This window comes from Carcharodon carcharias, chromosome 1 (assembly GCF_017639515.1).
Source record: "Carcharodon carcharias isolate sCarCar2 chromosome 1, sCarCar2.pri, whole genome shotgun sequence".
Lineage (NCBI taxonomy): Eukaryota > Metazoa > Chordata > Chondrichthyes > Lamniformes > Lamnidae > Carcharodon > Carcharodon carcharias.
Genome location: NC_054467.1, coordinates 54,918,095 through 54,938,287, shown reverse-complemented (window position 1 = coordinate 54,938,287; position 20,193 = coordinate 54,918,095). Strand labels below are relative to the sequence as shown.

Genomic DNA, 20,193 nt, shown 5'->3' with positions numbered 1-20,193 from the left:
TGGGCTTTTAGCTCGGTCACCGAATCTCCTGCAGCGGGTTCTGCCATGACGGGGCCGGAAAATTCCGGCCTAAATGAGAGTTATTTTCCTGAAAGTTGGAAAATTATTACTTATATCTACACCAATTTTTAAGACTTCATTCCAGTGTCTCAAAATATTCAAAGCGTAAATGTAACCATTTATTGATCATCTCGAATATTGTCAGAACATTTCGCTCTGCCATATTCATACTCATTATTGTTGTAATTCTCTAAAATTTCTGATCCTGTTTGTACACGCTTTCCATTAGCTTGACATCAGTATTACAGCATCATACTTCTGTTACATTTGGACCATCCAGCAGCTCTATTATTTAAACCTAAGTAGATGACTTGAATTGAAAGTGCTTGATCTTTTGAAAGAATGATCAAAATTAGTTTTGCATTAATGAGAATTATTCACCAATTAAATTCCATTTAGCTCTTAATGTGGCTTTGAACGATTGAATATCACTTGACCAAGATATTTAAAAGAAAGCAATCTTGGAGCAATAAATCACACCACTGCCATGTCACCAGTGGCCTTCCAGCTCCATTATTTTCCAATATAGATATCATGAGAGATTAGATAAGCAATTCAATTCAGCAAGTTTGCCATTTTAATGGAGGGCTGAGCTATATAAACTTCACTGTTTTGGCAAGAAAAATGACAGAACGACAAAAAGTACCAGTACTATGTTGAAGTATGGCATGATATGTAACAGTGTAAATTATTTATACCATTATTTCCTGGGGTTTCTTCACCACTTCTTTGCAAAAACATAGCTCCACAGTTAATAGAGGGAACCTATAGATTGTGAGTTTACTGATGGACTGAAAATCTGTAGCCATTCCAAACATACCCTGTTGTAACAGCAGTAGTAGTCAGCATGGTCGTGAACCCTGCTGTGAGCATGGGTGGATCTGCCTTTCTGTGGGCAGATCCACCCAAAGGATGATCATTGGCATATGGGAGGGTCTGAAGCTAGGATCAGGGCTTCCCTCCATCAGGAGTTCCTGATGGAGATGGGGGAGGCAGAGGCGTAGTGGTATTGTCACTGGACTTGTATTCCAGATACCCAGGGGCCCTGGGCTTGAATCTCACCACAGCAGATAGTGGAATTTGAATTCCATAAAAAAATCTGAATTAAAACTCTAACGATGACCATGAAACCATTGCTGATTGTTGTAAGAATCCTGATCCTAGCTTCAGACCCTCCCATATGCCAATGATCATCCTTCGGGTGGATCTGGCCACAGGATGCAAAACTTTAAGGAAGGAAATCTGCCACCCTTACCTAGTCTAGCTGACATGTGACTCCAGACCCATAGCAATGTAGCCAACTCTTAAATGGCCTCTGAAATGACCAAGCAAGTCACTCAGTTCTCAAGGACAATTAAGGATGGGCATTAAATGCTGGCTCAGCCAGCGATGCCCACATCCCATGAATGAATGAAAAAAAATCCCTAGGCCTTCAGTGTGATCCATTGAAGGTGAAGAGTTGGGTTATTTCTTTCTCTGAATTTTTTAAATGATAGCCACACACGCACAATATCTCTGCTCAAGAAAGTACAGCATGGCCGCAAAGTTATGAAATTATTTCCAGGATGGAGTGGGGACCAACACCCCATGGGCCCAAGTACCTTCTGAAACTTTGTTATGGTTTATGTGGTGGTTGTCCTGGTAACGCCCATGGTGGCATGAGAACCTGCCACTGACAGCCTAATTAAAAATACTTTGTTGGGACCAACGAGGGAGATTCATTATAAGTACAACCCTTGCTTAAGTGCCTGGATGGCAGGCCCACAGATTGTCAGGATTGTCCAAAGATCAGCTGTGGACATTAGTGGCATCTCAAAATTGGCTGCAAGCACTGCATCTTACGAGTCACTGACTGCATCTTTGTCAGAGCTGGACAGTACATTATTGCCCCTTCAACCTTGTCTGTTCCGAAGAAAACAACACCAGCCTGTCCAATCTCTTCTCATAGCTAAAATTCTCCATACATGGTAACTGTCTCGTGAATCTCCTTTATAGCTTTTCTAATGCAATCACATCCTTTCTGCCATGGGTAACTAGAACTGTATGCAGTAATCTTGCTGCAGTCTAACCAGTGTTTTACACAGTTCTAGCATATCCTTCCTATTTTCATATTCTAGGCCTTGTCTAATAGAGAAAAGCAACCCATCTGCCTTCTTGACCACATGTCTACCATCTGCTATATTGAGAGATCTGTGGTCAGAATCCTACTATTTACTGTGTATTCCCTGGCCTTGTTTGCCCGCCTCAAATGCATTACCTCACACTTCTCCTGACTGCATTCCATTTGCCACTTTCTAGCCACCTGACCAATCCATTGATATCTTTCTGCAGTCTACGGTGCAGACTTTCTTCCTCACCTGCAAACTTCTTAATCATGCCCCCTACATTTAAGTCTAATTCATTGATATAAAACATGGCCAGGCAGGGATCCAGTACTGAGTCCTGCAGAACCCCAATGGAAACAGCCTTCCAGTCACAAAAACACCTATCGACCATTACCCTTTGCTTCCTGCCTTGAGCCAAATTTGGATTGAACTGTCACTTTCCTTTGAATCCCATGGGGTTTTAATTTTTTGACAAAAAGGGAGGTCATGTTTGAATTGTATAAAACCTTGGTGAGGCCACAGCTGGAGTAGTGTGTGCAGTTCTGATCGCCACATTATAGGAGGGATGTGATTGCACTGGAGGGGGTGCAGAGGAGATTCACCAGGATGTTGCCTGGGATCAAACATTTAAGTTATGAAGAGAGGTTGGATAGACTTGGATTGTTTTCGTTGGAGCAGAGACGACTGAGGGGCGACCTGATTGAGGTGTACAAGATTATGAGGGGCATGGACAAGGTGGATAGGGAGCAGCTGTTTCCCTTAGTTGAAGGGTCAGTCACAAGGGGACATAAGTTCAAGGTGAGGGGCAGGAGGTTTAGGGGGGGTGTGAGGAAAAACTTTTTTACCAAGAGGGTGGTGATGGTCTGGAATGCACTGCCTGGGAGGGTGGTGGAGGCGGGTTGCCTCACATCCTTTAAAAAGTACCTGGATGAGCACTTGGTACGTCATAACATTCAAGGCTATGGACCAAGTGCTGGTAAATGGGATTAGGTGGGTAGGTCAGGCGTTTCTCAGGTGTTGGTGCAGACTCGATGGGCCGAAGGGCCTTTTCTGCACTGTGTGATTCTGTGACCAGTCTTCCATGTGGCACCTTGCAAAAGCATTGCTAAAATCCATGTAGACTACTTGAAACATGTTACTTTAATCAAACCTCTATGTTACCCCTTCAAACTGTTCAACTGACTTTGTCAGACATGATCTTCCACTTATATATCTATCCTGACTGCCCAAGATTATTCAATGTTTATCTAAGTATTGTCTCAGAATTTTCCCAGCATCAATATTAGTCTGACTGGCCTGTAATTACTTGGGCTACCCCTTCTTCTGTTTTTAAGCTATGATATAACATTAGCTGTCCTCCATACCTCTAGAGAGAGGTTTGGAAAATGATGGGCAGAGCTTCAGCTATTGCTTCCCTTGGCAGCCTGTGATACGTTTCATCCGGGCCTGATGACTTGTTCACTTTCAAGGATGCTAAAGAGCATAATATTTCCTGCCTCATGACAACGACAATGTCTGTTTCGTCCTTCCCTTTTGTGAAAACAGATGCAAAATATTCAATATGAACCAAGTTCATCTCCGGACACAAAGTACCTTTCTGTCCCTAATTGCCCCTACTGTTTCTTTACCCTTTATGTATTTATAAACATCATTTTGTTTTCCTCGGTTTTACTTGCCAATATATTTTCCTGCTCTCCCTTTGCTTTCCTAATATCCTTTTTAATGTCATCCCTGCATTTTCTACACTTTAGGCTTTCTGCAATATTGAGCTTTTAGTATCTGACATAAAACTGTTTTTTTGCCTTATCCTACTCTTTATGTTCTTTTAATATGTTTATCTTGTTTTTTTCTGAACCCTCTACCCTAATCCTTGAACACCTTCTACTGCTCTGACACTGATTTACCTTCACGAAGCTCTTTCCAGCCCACTTTTGCCTCTCAGCCTATTAAAAATTGGGTTTTCACCAATTTAATGTTTTTATTCTTGGTTTATCTTTATGCTTTTACATAACTATTCTAAGGCTGGGATTTTCTGGCAGTACCCGCCGTGGGAGATTCGGCAGCCCAGTCAGTGGGACCAGATGATCCGACGTTGGGCATGGCCAGAAAACCCCATCCTAAATCTAACTGAGTTATTAAAATGCACTCCCACTGATACTCCTTCTACCTATCCAGCATCATTCCCTAAAACCACATGTAGTGCTGCCTTTGCTTTGCTCTGAAGCTATAGGGTTGCTTCCAAGAGTCAGCAGGGCTTTCCGAACACCCCTTTTGTGAATCACAGACAATGCACTTACTGCTCCAAAAATAAATACAGTGATTTTTTTTTTACTTACCTGGCCCAGCTCCCAAGAGCTCTGCATACCTCAGCAGCAACCACCTCTCCCAGCGGTGATGCTGAGGCTTCAGAGCTGCTGGCCCTGTGATTAGGCCAGAACATTATAAGCACGCCCGTATACTTAATTAGATGGTGGGCCCACAGGTGGCCAGTTAGGAGGCTGCCTTTGGTAAAATTGCTGCATAAAACTATGGGTTCAGGACTCACTTTTGACCCTAGTACCAGAATCCTGACACTCCTTTTAAAATTCAGACCTTGCTTTTATGAAATCAGGAGTTTTTTTTCCCACAAGAATAATACATCTAGCTTAAACTTATTGCCTTGGGCAGGTGGTAGCACCCACATTACCTGCTGGTGGGAAGTGTGTTCTCTGAATTTTGTAAGCTGTGCATTTAAAAAAATTTTCTTGCTCCCCCTGCTCTCCCCCACACTTCCCCAGTCCTGCAGCCTGTGTATCAGTTGGAAAATCAGAGCAGCTGCCTTTCTGAATCTGGTGATCGTGGTCTTCCAGCTTCATATTGGGATCCCAATTGAAACGTAAACATTTGGGAAAGAGACCTGAAAGTGAAACAGATGTTTAGTTCTTCAGCCTGCCCCTGGGAGCCCATGGTCAGCATGGGTTCAGGGGCAAACCACAACATTATCCTTTATGGGCTATGGAACCCAGCAAAAATTAATGGACATATAAACATGGAGCAGGAGTAGGTCACTCAGCCCTTCAAGCCTGCTCTGCCATTCCATAAGATCATGGCTGATCTGATTGTAACTTCCCGTCTACCCCCAATAACCTTTCACCCCCTTATTAATCAAGCATCTATCTTGCTCCGACTTAAAAATATCTAAAGACTCTACTTCTGCTGTCTTTTGAGGAATAGAGTTCCAAAATGGAGTCAGCAGATGGAGTTTAATGTAGGAAAGTGTGAGGTCTTGCACTTTGGTAGGAAGAATAAAAAAGCAGACTATTATTTAAATGGAGAGAGCCTCCAAAAAAGTGCAGCAAAGAGAGATCTGGGTGTTCTTGTGCATGAAAAAGTTAGCATGCAAGTGCAACTAGTAATTAAGAAGGCAAATGGAATTTTGGCCTGTGTTGCTTAGGGATTGGAGTTTAAACACAGGGAATCTTGTTACAACTGTACAGGGTGTTGTTGAGGCCACACCTGGAGTATTGTGAACAGCTTTGGTCCCTGTATTTAAGAAAGGATATACTGACATTGGAGGTGGTTCAAAAGAAGGGGTTGACTTATCAAGAATGGCTAAACAGGTTAGGCCTGTATTCATTAGAGTTTAGAAGAATGAGAGGCGATCTTATTGAAATATACAAGATTCTGAGGCGGCTTGACAGGGTAGATGTTGAGAAGATGTTTCCACTAGTGGGGGAATCTCAAACTAGAGGACATAGTTACAGCATAAGGGGGCACTCATTTAAAACTGAGATGCAAAGGAATTTCTTCTCTCAGAAAGTAGTGAATGTCTGGAATTCTCTACCTCATAGAGTTGTGGAGGCTAGGTCACTGAAAGTATTTAAAGAGAAGGTATATAGATTTTTGAAATATCGGGGAGTTGAGGGCTATGAGGAGAAGGCACGAAAGAGGAGTTGGGACCTGGGGCAGATCAACCATGATCTTATTGAATGGTGGGGCAGGCTAGTGGGGCCAAATGGCCTACTCCTATTTTTATGTTCTTATTAAAGACTCACCCCCTCTGAGAGAAAGAAATTCTCCTCATCTCTGTCCTAAATGGGCATCCCCTTATTTTTAAACTTAGTTCTAGATTCCCCCACAAGAGGAAATATCCTCTCCATATCCACTCTGTCACCCTCAGGATCTTAATGGTTTCGATCAAGTCACCTCTTACTCTTCTAAACTCCAGTAGATACAAGCCTAACCCGCCCAACCTTGCCTCAGAAGACCACCCACCCATTCCTGGTATTAGCCTAGTAAACCTTCTCTGAACTGTTTCTAACAAATTTACATCTTGGCACATAAGGAGACCAATACTGTACACTGTACTCTCGGAGATTTAAGGCCCAGACTTTCGCTCCCGAGTTGCGTGGCGGGAGTCAGGAAATTTCCCAAATCACCACACCTGTCTCAGAAGAAAGTGTCCCAAATGGTAGGATCTTCATTCCAGGGGAGCAGGGGTGGGATGGAGTTGGGTCTATTGCTTCTGCACACAGATCAGAGGTGGCCACAGGGGCTGCTGAGTACCAAGACAGGCTGCATGGTAGGCCTGCCTCAGTTCTCTGGGATTTTGTCCCAGTTGTTTGCTTGTGTTGTCGGCCCTCTAGCCCTTACTGTTGCACACCCCTCTACCCATTCCCCTTGCCCCATCCAGGCCAACTCAAGCGAACCCATACTTCCACCCTCCCCATGGCCCTTTGGAACCCCATGCCAACTTTTTACAAGTGCATGATTACCTTACCCAACACCCTTTGTCCTTACATCCTTCATGCCAACTCACCCAGTATCCACCATGGGATGACCTCAGGACCCATGTAGAGATGAAACAAAATGAACTTCTAAATATCTATTACAGCCTTCAATATATATAACAAACACTGGCATTTATGAAAGCCAATCAATGAATTTAAACCCTCTCAAGTACTTATCAAAACAAACCAATTTACAAGCTGTTGCAAGTGAACTTCAGCATGGAATGCAAGCGTGGTGTCATCAGCAAACAGCAACTCACAGACTAGGACGTTAGGCACTATGGTCTTGGTGCATTGTCTTCCTAAATTCTGGCATGCAGGTAGACACCCTCATTTAAGTCGCAGAAAGCATGCAATAGCAACATGCAGAAAAATATCCCAAAGAGAATTGGCGTCAGGACACAGCCCTGCTTTACCCCTGCTGATCTTGAAAGCCCATGACGAAACTGTGCATGTTCTTGTGGAAAGGAGAAATGATGCCCAGGAGCCCAGGTGGACAGCATATTTTCCACAGCAGTTTAAAGAGCCTGCCTCTGCTGACAAGGTCAAAGGCCATGGTGAAGTCTATGAAAGTAATGTAGAGTGGTCTGTGCTGTTCGTGGCACCTCTCCTATAACTACCAAAGTGAGAAAATCATGTAGTTTGTCTGTCCTAAAGCTGCATTGAGACTCAGGGTAGATGAGTGATGCTAGGGTCTGTAATCTTGTCAGAGCAAAGTGAGCAAAGACCTTCCCCACAATACTTAACAAGGAGATGCCTCAGTAATTGTTGCAGTCACTGCACTCCCTTAGTTTTTGTACAAGATGCAAATCTCCAATGGTGCCAGTAACTGCAACCAAGGGCAGAATTGTCCCAGATTTCCACTAAGGACATTAGAAGGCGGGTAAAACGATGTTTTACCCACTGCTCACAAAGGCGGGTTTTCACACCATTTCATCCCAAATCCGCCCCGTTTTTTGTGCATTCCTGGGAAACATGCATTTCTATGGCGGGTTGTCATTCGCCTGCCACGTCATCACTTCGCCATTTCATCAAGCCAGGCATCACATTTAAAGTACAGCTGCGCTCAGTGCTTCCAGCCCAGGACTGCAACAAAGAACACATGGCCTCGAAAGGCAAGAAGACAGCAGCCCTCGAGTGCCTTTTGGATGCCGTGATGACCTCTACCCCCGCCCTTGCCATAGGAGGGACAGCTACATTACTATTCTAGCTCGGTAGGTGGTGGCAGTGGTGGTCAGTGCCAATATTGCACAAAAGAGGTTGACTATCCAATGTACATTGAGGTTTAATTATCCCATCCATGCAGCCAGGGTATGGCAACCATCTCATCACTCTACATTCACATATTCAAGCCCATTGCACATTCACTGGCATCTCACTCACTGCCAGCTCAAAGGACGTCACCTCCCATTCTCTCACATACACCCTCATATGTCCTTCTGGCCTTATCTCCTTTTGAGATTGCCTCCTCAGCACTCACCATCTTGAGGCCACTTGCACAGATCAACATGTGCCCCCCCCATATAACACCCTGGGTTACCCTCCTTCCCCAGTACAGCTCTCTTCCTGCAGCCTCTTCGCTTGCCTGAGGCCACTTCTCTCCGTTCCCCAAGCAAGACTTTGCCCTGCAGCCATTGAAAACCCACCCACACAGGCTGATCTGGTAGGTAGGGATCAACCCGTAAGGCCCCCCTAAACGTGATGTGGTGCTGTCTATGAAGCCTGGCGCTGATGACTGCGAGTGCTGACTGAAGCAATGTAGGCACACAAACCTTGGAGTCCTGAGTGAAGTGCAGGCCACCAAGTGCATGCCTTTTGTGAAACACTTTGGCTTGTTTTCCCGCTGACATGGATGGATGATCCAGTGGGGGTGGATGAGTCTGGCAGGCTGGCCTTACAATGATATGCTGATGTATTGCAATGAGATTTACAACGTCCAATAGCAGGGAACACAGCTTGCCAACGGCGGGCGGAGCGGATGATCGCAAACTGATTTCACCATGTCATGGAACTGATTTTTGGCCGCCTTGCCATATTTCTCATGCCACTAAACATACCTGATGCCGGCGAGCACGGAAAATCCCAGCCTGAGTCAACCATTAATAATGCTATAATATTAGCACTTAGGGTTATGTCAACAAACAGCAATTGAAACTGCTAGAACAGAACTTTTTCAACTCTCTCAGGGACGGGTTGGCTGTTTTTTGTAACTTTCAAAGGTCTGGCCATTTAAATATCTTGACTGCTTGACAGTTCTAGATACCATAGCTGCCACTCAGAAGCAGTTATGATGACTCTAAAGATTTGTAACTCCCACACAAAAGGATACTAAGGCAGTGAAAATGGAGTCTGTTTGAACTCAACACTGAGTTCAAATGGCCTTGCTGAGTATGTGTTTCCCACGTGTGGGAGTCATGTTCCACCCCATTTCCAGCCATGGCGAAAATGGTTTCTACCGGATATGGCGTTGAGACTTACGGATCCGGGGTCAGTCTGCCATTTTGGATATGCTGCAGATTCTCCACAACTCTGCCTTAGGAACACCATGGCCAGAGTTTTCTCATTGGTGCGTGGGGGTGGGACCTGCACGCTGACACGTAAAATGACGCGTGGTGATGTCGGGCAAGCGTCCCAACGTCACCACGTGCCATCGCGATATTTCAGTGGGCTGGCGTGCGATGATCTCTGTTAATTAATGGGACATTTAAGGCAGCAATTGACGCTGATTTTTAGGGGCCTGTGCAATCTTCAGGTTGTCGCATGAGCACAACAGGCAGGCAGGTAGGACACATTTTTACAAACCTTATCCGTGGGCCGGATAAGAGGGGTGAGTGTTATTTGTCAGACATTTAATGCTTAAGTAACTGATACTTGCCTGTGTGAGCAGGAATACTTCAAAACTCTTCACAGCTGCTTGGACAAGTGTAACTGGCTTCATGTCAGGACTCTGGAGTAAACATCATTTATGGGGACTTGCTGGTTTCAGGAGCCCTTCCCGTAGCCTGGGAAAGGGAGTTGTGCTCTCCACTGGAAGCACCTCCTCTGAGGAGGAAGGGAGGACCATAAGTGGGAGGAGGTTAGGAGTCCACATTCAGCCTCCTGGGAGGAGAGGCGCAAGCACAGGGGCACAGGGCCAGCATGAGGTCCAAGGCAGAACGGGCCGCAAAAGATGCCACTATCCTGCTGCCAGGGCTTAGAGACAGCGAAGCAGCTACCTCAATATGTTTGAGGTGCACTGCCAAAGGAGGCTCCGCCTCTCAGATGGAGGTGACTGTCTCCCTTGTCAGTTGATCGGCCTTGAGATCAGTGCCAACTGTGTAGGTGGGCACCCCATGCCAGTGGCTCTAAAAGTCACGGCTGCCTTAGACGTCTATGCCTTCTTTGCGGAGGTATGTAAAAACAATAACAATAGTAATTATATTAGGTGATTTCAACTTTCCCAACATTAATTGGGATAGACATAGTGTTAAGGGCTTGAATGGAGTGGATTTCTTGAAATGTGTACAGGAGAACTTTTTAGGTCAATATGTAGAGGGTCCAACAAGGGACGGTGCAGTGCTGGACCTATTCTGGGGAATGAAGAGGGACAGGTGGCTGAGGTGGTGGTGGGGGAGCATTTTAGTGATAGCGACCACAACATGATACAGTTTAAGTTTGTCATGGACAAAGAAATAGACAAGTTGCAAAAAAATGTTTTGGATTGGGGAGAAGAGTGGGTTTTAGTAAAATAAGGCAGGAACTGGCCTAGGTCGACTGGGAACAGTTACTTGTGGGGAAATCAACAGAGGAGCAATGGGGAGGGGGGTGGGCGTTCAAAAAGGAAATGGAGAGGTTACAGGCTCAACATGTTCCCTCTGGGGTGATAGGAAGGAGTAATAAGCCCAGAGAACCATGGATGAACAGAGATATTCAGGTTATGATGAGAAGGAAAAGGGATGCTTTTAGCAGGTACAAGGGAAGCAAATCAGCGGAGGCATTAGTGGAGTACAGAAAGTGCAGGGTGGAGCTTAAGAAAGCAATTAGGAGAGCAAAGAGGAGATATGAGAAAGCTCTGGCCGGGAAAAGTAGGGAAAATCCCAAGATATTCTATAAGTATATCAATGGGAAGAGGATAACCAGGGAAAGAGTAGGGCCCATAAGGGACCAAGGGGGCAATCTATGGGTGGAGGCAGATGACATTGCTAGAGTGTTGAATGAATACTTCACATCCGTCTCCACCCAAGAGAATGAGGATGAAGGTATGGAACTCGGGGAGAGAGACTGCGAGGTTCTTAAGCAAATTAATATATGGAGTGACACGTTCTTGGAGGTGTTGGCAGGCTTAAAAGTGGACAAATCTCCAGGTCTGGATGATTTGTGTCAGACTGCTAAGGGAAGCAAGGGAGGAGATCGCAGGGGCTCTGACCCAAATTTTTAATTCATCTCTGGCCATGAGGGAGGTGCCAGAGGACTGGAGAACAGCTAATGTGGTTCCGCTTTTTAAGAAGGATTGTAGAGATAGGCCAGTGAGTCTCACGTCAATGGTAGGGAAACTATTGGAGAAAATTCTGAAGGAGAGAATCTACCTCCACTTGGAGAGGCAAGTTTTGATCAGGGATAGTCAGCATGGCTTTGTCAGAGGTAGGTCATGCCTAACAAATTTGATTTAATTTTTTTGAGGAGGTGACCAGGTGTGTAGATGAGGGTAGTGCAGTTGATGTAGTTTATATTAATTTCAGCAAAGCCTTTGACAAGGTCCCACATGGGAGACTTATAAAGAAGGCAAATGCACATGGGATACAGGGTAATTTGATAAGGTGGATTCAAAATTGGCATAGTTGTAGGAGACAGAGGGTGATGACAGAAGGCTGCTTTAGTGACTGGAAGCTGGTATCCAGTGGTGTGCTGGGTCCCCTATTACTCGGGGTGGTGAAAAAGGCATATGGGAAACTTGCCTTTATCAATCGAGACATAGATTACAAAAGTAGGGAGGTCATGTTGGAGTTGTATAGAACCTAGGTGAGGCCACAGCTGGCATACTGTGTGCTGTCCTAGTCACCACATTATAGGAAGGATGTGATTGCACTGGAGGGGGTGCAGAGGAGATTCACCAGGATGTTGCCTGGGATGAAACATTTAAGTTATGAAGAGAGGTTGGATAGACTTGGGTTGTTTTCGTTGGAGCAGAGAAGTCTGAGGACCTGATCGAGGTGTACGAGATTACTGGGGGCATGGACAGGGTGGATAGGGAGCAGCTGTTCCCCTTAGTTGAAGGGTTAGTCACGAGGGGACATAAGTGCAAGGTGAGGGGCAGGAGATTTAGGGGGGGCGTGAGGAAAAACTTTTTTACCCAGAGGGTGGTGATGGTCTGGAATGCACTGCCTGGGAGGGTGGTGGGGGCAGGTTCCCGCACATCCTTTAAATAGTACGTGGATGAGCACTTGGCACGTCATAACATTCAAGGCTATGGGCCAAGTGCTGGTAAATGGGATTAGGTCAGCAGGTCAGGCGTTTCTCACGTGTTGGTGCAGACTTGATGTGCCGAAGGGCCTCTTCTGCACTGTGTGATTCTGTGATCACAAGCTGCAGATTCTGCATGTCTGTGCAAGGTTCCCAGGCAGCTCCCCTGACACCCACATTCTCATACATTCTCAGATGCCAAGGCTCCAGCCCGGCTGGATGGATGGCTACTGGGTGACAAGGGCTATCCCATTAAAAGGTGGCTCATGAACTCTTCTCCGCCATCCAAGAACAAAGGCTGAGCAGCGGTACAATAGGAGCCACACCTCCACAAGGGCTGTGGTAGAGAGAACCATCAGACTTCTGAAGTTGCGCTTCTGATGCCTGGACCGCACTCCAATACCCCCCAGATCGTGTGTCACTGACAGTGATTGCAGGCTGCGCTCTCCACAATCTGGAGCTGGAAAGGGGCGATGCAGTGGAGGAAGAAGATTTAGACGCAGTTGCTTCGGCTGCACACGAAGAGCCCAGTAGTGAGTCCGAGGATGGGCAGGTACAGGGGGTAGACAGCAGGAGAACTCTGAGGGGGTAGATGCTGACCTGGGCATCCTCCAGGGAGGCAGGGACACCTGGGAGGCTTTAATCCAACAAACCTTCAGCTAACACACCACAGATGGACCTCCAATACAAGCCAGGGCTGCAGGCTTGATACTTGATACCTGAGAGCAACATTTGCCTGGTTAGGAACATTAACTATGTGCCTTGTCAATAAAGCTCAATGACAAACAAGTCACTCATAACATCATGGGTTCCCGTCCACCTGCAGAAGTAAGGAATCACCCTGAGCCATGCTCACATATCAAATTTACTGAATTAACAAAATGAAGCAGAAAATAAAATGAATGCAAAGGTGTTACGCATCACACCAAGTTGTCATCAGCTAATAGTGGGGCAACATAAAACCACCAGTGAGAAACCCGTGGTGTGCCTAAGGTGCCTTAAGTTTCCATTTCCGGGTGCTCCGTCTAGGTGCTTCCCCCCCTTGCTGGCACTGACATCTGAGACAGCCTACTCACTGTGCTGTCCTGTTGGCCTTGATGACCTTGGTGGGCATCCTCTGGTCCATGGGGCCTTTGATGGCCCTGCCTGGGACGGAACGGCCAATTCCACAGTTGGCATCTCCCCAGTCACCGCAGCCTCATCGGATCCCACGGTCACTGGCAGAGGGGTGGAGGAGCTGCTGCCCTCAGACGGAGCACCCTTTGAGGAGTCCGCAGAGACGACAGGTCACTTCGGAACTCCCTGCTCACCATTGATGGATGGGCACCGAGTTGGGATACTTGATGCCCAATCCATCTCCCACACTGGCACTGACCAGCTGAGGTCAATGCCACTGTGAGGGCTTGCAGGTCCGAGCGCAACCCCAGGGGGCCCTGATTGTCCTCCATGGAGGAAGCCTGGTGCTCGGCCATGAGGCTCATTGCATTGGCGATGCTCTGCCTGGACTTCTCCAGCATGGGTATCATGCCACGCATTGCCTCCTGTATCTCCGTCACATCCTCCCACATATCCTGCTGAACTTCCAGTGTCTGCTGCCTCATGGACGACTCCAGAGGCACACCATCAGGCACCGACTGAGCATGTGCCTGGTCCCCATCAGTCCTCCGACTGCCCATGCCATAGTCACTCTCTGTCTCTGCCTGCACCTCTGCCAGCATTACCCGACGACCTAATTCCCACTAAGGTGCTAATATCTGCGCTGGTGCCTGCCTGGCAGAGATGGTGTGATGCTAGTGAGCCCATTTGTTCAGGGACCTCAGGTGTCAGAGGTGGCCCCTCTGCCTCCTCCTCCCGGTGATGCTGAAAGGAAAAACAAGGACATTTGATTAGTTCATGTGGAGACAGTGTCAATGTGCATGCCGCTTCCCTGGATCAGTCTGCGCTCATCCTTCCAAAATCATTGGTCAACCCATGTTGGAAGCTTCAATCACTCAGCATTCAACAGTGGGACACAAATGGTTACCTCAGTGCTCGGCAATCTTACGTCCCCGTGGCACCCCAGCCTCACCACCACCAGTGGACCTGGGCACATGGCACCTCTCTAGATCCATCGCCTCTTGCTCATATCTGGTGATTATGGCCAACTGTGCCTGGTCTCTGCCAGTCCACATCCACTCGGCGGCATTGTGTGTGGTCTTCTCCTGAAAAGGAGAGAGGAGCATTGATTAGTCCACCCTATACCTAGATTCCCATCGGATCCCTGCCAACCCAACCAGAGTGGGACATTGCAGGGCCCCAGAGCTTCGTCACCCCGCAGCTGCCGCATACTCACACCAAGAAGCCAGGGCTGACCGCACCCCCCCCCCCCCACATACTGCTGTGCTGCCTCCATCACATTTGGCACCACATGATCTAACCTTGCAAAGCAAGGACACACAAGCATGTGGAATGCCGAGGGCAGCAGGATTGGTGCTCCGCCACTTGGAAGCTCCCTTCCTAGCATGTGTGCAGCCTGTTTTGCAGTTTGAGCACTGCGCCTAGATGTAGATCCTTGACGTTGCCCCAAAACAGTACTCTGCATGTCTGGCTAACACATCTCAGCACTACCATCTCAGGGTGAACTAGGCATGGGCCCACCCAGCGAGGGAAACATGCTGTGAATAATTCAATGCTGTAACTGCACTCAGAGTTGAGGTGGGTGCTGTGCTGCCTGCTGCGTTAAGTGACCTCTGCCAACACGGTACTCACCCTTCCCGCGTGCAAGAGGTCGTTGAATTGCTTGCGGCACTGGACCCATGTGCGCCACAGCACGTCATGGGAGCTGACTATCTGCCACCTCCTCCCGGGTACATTTGGTCAGGGGGGGCCTCCTCTTCCTGTCCCTCGGAACGAGGACCTCCCACCGTGCTGCCACCTCCTCCAGGAGGGCAGCTAGGCACTCATCAGAAAACTGAGGGGCACAGTGCGCTGCTACCCTACACTCCATCCTGGCCTGCTCCCTGGCAGCCCTCTGGAGAGCCCTTCTGTTGGCCATAATGCAAGGCTGCCTGCGCTCTATTTGAACAGGTTGCCGGGTCGCAATTGGACCTGCAGTCATTGCACTCCCCCCGCTGCTCCCCCACTCCTGCTATCCTGGGGAGCCGTGCTTCACACAGGATGAGCCTTAATTGGCCTGCCCACGTAAAATGGTGGCACGGAGCCGATCATGAGTGGCGATCGGCTCTGCCCATGCCCGCTCCCAAATGGCCCGCCTGATGGGGAGAAAACTCTCCGCCATATGTCAGCATGCATCTACTTTAAGAAAATTCCATAAATTCTTTGGATAGCACTAAAGGAACAAATGTTTGACAATCTGAGCTTTTTTGTTGTCTGTCTCATGCACCTGGGAGACTAAAAATACCCCAGAGGAGGGTCCAGAAAACTCTGCCCTTAAAATAAATATTCAAAATGTGGGGAGATATACTGCAGACAGAGGTCATGACCAATCTTGTTGTGAGTAAAGGATGGCAAACATATCCCTTTGTCTTAAAGAAAAGTAAATACTCATGGGGGCAGTTTTCTTGTGTCCAAGACTCTGATGATTGCTGGTGTCATCGTGATGCAGTGTTTCAAACTGCTTCCCTGTTGTGTTATGGTTCACACAATTTACAACAACAATTTAATCAACATGAGGTAGAAATCATTTTATACAATATTGATACTAGTATAGCATTAAAACCTTCATGCAAATCTGCTTTTTACCAAATACATTAACATTATAGTGTTTTAGTTCAAAACACTGAAGAGCAATGTAGTAAATTTATTCATCCTAAGTCAACTCAAATACAGTCTTTACAGTTGCTTACTTCCCAATGTGGAACCAAGGGAACAGCTACATTGTTTGATTCAAATAATAGCAAAATACAAATTTTGGTTTCTATATAGTGATAGCAAGCATTTGCCAAAATGAATACTACAATTTATGATTGAATTTTTCACATTTTAAAAATAAACACCTCCATTATAAGAAAAAAGCAAAATACTGCAGATAGAAATCTGAACCATAAACAGAAAGTGCTGGAAATCAGAATGAGACAGCTATAGGATGACAGTAGTGGCCAGCTTCCCTAGACTCCAGGGCATGATAAACTGCATTCATATCGTTATCAGGACATCAGAAGATGAACCAGCATCTTTTGTCAACAGTTAAGGGCTTCCAATCTATCAATGTTCCAATAGTATTAGATCCCTGTAATGCAAACCTGTACCAGGCTTGCCAGCATCTATCATAACATCTTACATCATGGCTCTCACCCATCGGCCTATCTTGCCACCAATTGAGGAAAGGCAGAGGATGGCTGGAAATAGAACTCCACACATGTCTAATACCACTTTAGCCTGAGTAATGCAAATGTATTGAGAGTCATGTGATCACTACGAATATCATGGAGCATGCTTTTGGCATGATCCAAAGTTCCTTGATCAAACTGGGTGTCCCCAACAATATAGTCCAGACAAAGTGAGTCACATTATTCCTAAGGGTGGACCCTCAACACTTCCATTCATCATTTGGAGAACTGACTGCAGAAGTTGAGAGGCTCCTTCAAAGCCCTTGTCTATTTAGTCCACCAATCTATTCAAGGTAGATACATGTCTATCCATGCTGCAGTCCAAAGCCACATGACAGCCACTTGAGCTATAAAGCTATAAAGTCAAACATTTAATTTTGTTGTAAGGACACAGCAGCAATGTCTCTGGAAGTTATGACTCTCTCCAGCGTAGTCTTGAGCATGTTGATGCTATGAGACATGACACCATGCAAGGTGGAGGTCTTCCAGTACCTGATGTAATGGCTTGTGCCAAGCAAGCAGTTTCTTTCCTCATTGCTGGGCCCCTAAATCCTGTTTCTATGTCCTGCCCAGCAATCACAAGAGGGCTTTGTCCTCCAGTGAGTAGTCTCCTAGGCCGTCCCTGTCACTAGAACCTGCAGCTGCTCACTTGTGCTGGGCGTTTCACATTGTGGAAACATTTTGAATTTACACTTCAACCCATAGTTGAAGTGTTAATCCTTGTCCTGGAGCTTGTGGGAGGACAGAGAAATCGAATAACTTAATTGCTTTTTTAGCTTATTTTTCTTAATGGTGCTTTGAAAAATGTCTTACAACTTGACTTTTGTCGTTGCTGTTCCGCTTCTTCTGTTGGCATATTTTTTGGTTGAAATCTTCTGATCTTCAAGCTGAGTCAGGTCACCCCGACAACTACTTTAAAGCTATAAAGTGGTGATTGAAAATGACTGACAACAATCAAAGCAAATTCCAATAATATAATTACTTATATTGAGAATTTTTCAAACCTGTTCTTTGTACGGTAAGCAAAATATTACACATTGAGACAGTAACAAAAAGATAAAACATGATTTCCTATTTATTAATCATTTATTTTCTCAACATTTTGTGATGTTAAGGCATTTCTTACTATTCAGGATGTAGTAGAGATTCTTTATTTTAAAGTTCCATTAAGATCAGCTGCCCTCCAATACCTTACTGCAATCACCATCTTTAAATCCTGAGACTTCATGTTGAGAGTCAACAGGTCACTCAGAATGAGACAAGCCCAGAAGCAATCCAGTTGGGCTCCCATCTGACATCCATACAAATGACCCTAGGGTCTGAAATAAAGCCAGGAACAATTTTTTTCCCTTCATAGTCTGTGGACTATGAGACCACCACATCATCAGGTGCTGTGTATACCTATTGATCTATTGAGGGCCACTATCTAGTATGTTCTATTTGTTAGGTGATCATTTCCATATTTGCTGAGAAATGCTGACGATGTATAATTGAGAAAATAATGGGATCCTTGTGAACCTTTTACAAACCTTGGGGGAGATGGTGTGTATATATGTGTGTGAACAGCAGTATTTGAAATACTTCTTGAATTTTTTAAGGTCTGACAGAAATTGCTAACAGAGGTCAGCCTCCATTAGACATGAAATACCTCTAAGATGTAGCTCTGATCCCCATTTCCATTACCAAATAGACGAAAGATATCGCAGTATTGGGGGAAGTATTGTAGTTTCCTGTTTTCTCTCCATTTCTTAAGACATGGTTCTCACTTTATTCACCTTGATGGGATGGGCAAGCTATATCAGGATCCAGAAATGACATTCTGGCCTTGAGCCTTGTGCTGAACTAACTGACTTCATCTTGAGAAATTAGTACAATTATGTGTAAATATGGTGGATCATGGGTGTTCTGTGGAATTGCACAAGGGAGTGTGACAAAGCATTCAAGTTGCGTAAAAGTCAATTGGTAGATGGTACAATGTTTGTACATTGTGATATCTCTCCATATGGAGTAGGTGCTGTGGTCTCTCATGTGTTGGATAATGTTGAGGAGAAACTGATTTGCATTTGCCTCATGCACCCTGAGTGCAGATAGAATATGAAGCTTTGTCTTTGATTTTTGAAGTAAGAAATTTTCATAAATGTTTGTATAGTTGTAGTTTTGCAATCAAAACTGATCATAAGCCACTAATGTATGAACATACGAATTAGGAGTAGGCCACTCAGCCCATTGAACTTGCCGTGCCATTCAATAAGATCATGGCTGATCTGAATGTAACCTCAACCACACATTCCTGCCTATCCCTGATAATCTTTCATCCCTTGATAATCAAGAATCTGTCTAGTTCTGTCTTAAAAATATTCAAAGACTCTGCTTCCACCGCCTTTTTAGGAAGAGAGTTCCAAAGACTCACAACCCTCTGAGAAAAAAATTCTCCTTAACTCTGTCTTAAATGAGCGACTCCTTCTAATTAAACTGTGATCCCTAGTTCTAGATTTTGCCACAAGAGGAAACATCACCTCCACATCCACCCTATCAAGATCCCTGAAGACCTTAAAGGTTTCAATTAAGTTGCCTCTTACTCTTCTAAATTCCAGTGGATACAAGCCTAACCTGTTCAGCCTTTCCTCACAAGACAACCTGCCCATTCCTGATATTAGTCTAGTAAACCTTCTCTGAACTGCTTCTAATGTATTTACATCTTTCTTTAAGTAAGGAGACCAGTACTGTACACAGTACTCCAGATGTGCTCTCACCTGATGGCTATTTTGAACCCAAAGGGCAGAATTTTTAGCTCAGCAGGTGGGTGGACTATATGCCCTAATCATAGTTTTTAAAGTTTGATGCCATCTTTCCAAAGCCCTTGTAATTAGGATGGTAAGCTGTTGACTTAAACTGTTTTATCCCAAACTGTTAATCATTTCCTTAAACACCAGTGACATGAAATTTGAACCCTGATCTAATTGTATTTCCTTTGGTAAACCATATCTTGTAAAAAAAAAATTATTCAACTCTTCCAGAGTTTTCTTTAATGTAAATTTCTCAAAGGTATCGCTTCAGCAAATTTTGTAGACACATCTATTATTGTCAGTAAGTACTGATTTCCACTTTTAGTCTGAGGGAGGGGCCCTACACAATCAATCATGACCCCAATAACAGGTTCCTCAAATGCTTGAATTGGAATAAAAGGTGCAGCTTAATCACTGCTGGTGGTTTCCCTATCACCTGACACAGGTGACATATTCTACAGAATTTGACTACACCTCTATGCAATTCAGGCCAATAAAAATGTTTTTGTATTTTCACTTGTGTGTTTCTAATTCCTAAATGTACCCCCATTTCATAAGCTATTCTCAGGATCTCATTTCTATATCCAAATGGCATAACAATCTGATGTACTCACATCCAGTTTTCATCTGCTGAAACCTGATACGGCCATCACTTTCACATTAACACATTATCCTTAAGGAGGATAATAACATATTGCCTCTGTTT

At 45.4% G+C, this 20,193-nt stretch overlaps 1 protein-coding gene across 2 annotated transcripts in view; it reads left to right on the top strand.

The window, feature by feature from the left end:
- The window catches only part of fstl5 (follistatin-like 5), a 1,008,072-nt gene that overhangs the window by 676,198 nt on the left and 311,681 nt on the right, over nucleotides 1-20,193 (top strand). The gene's annotated exons all lie outside the window — the stretch shown is intronic.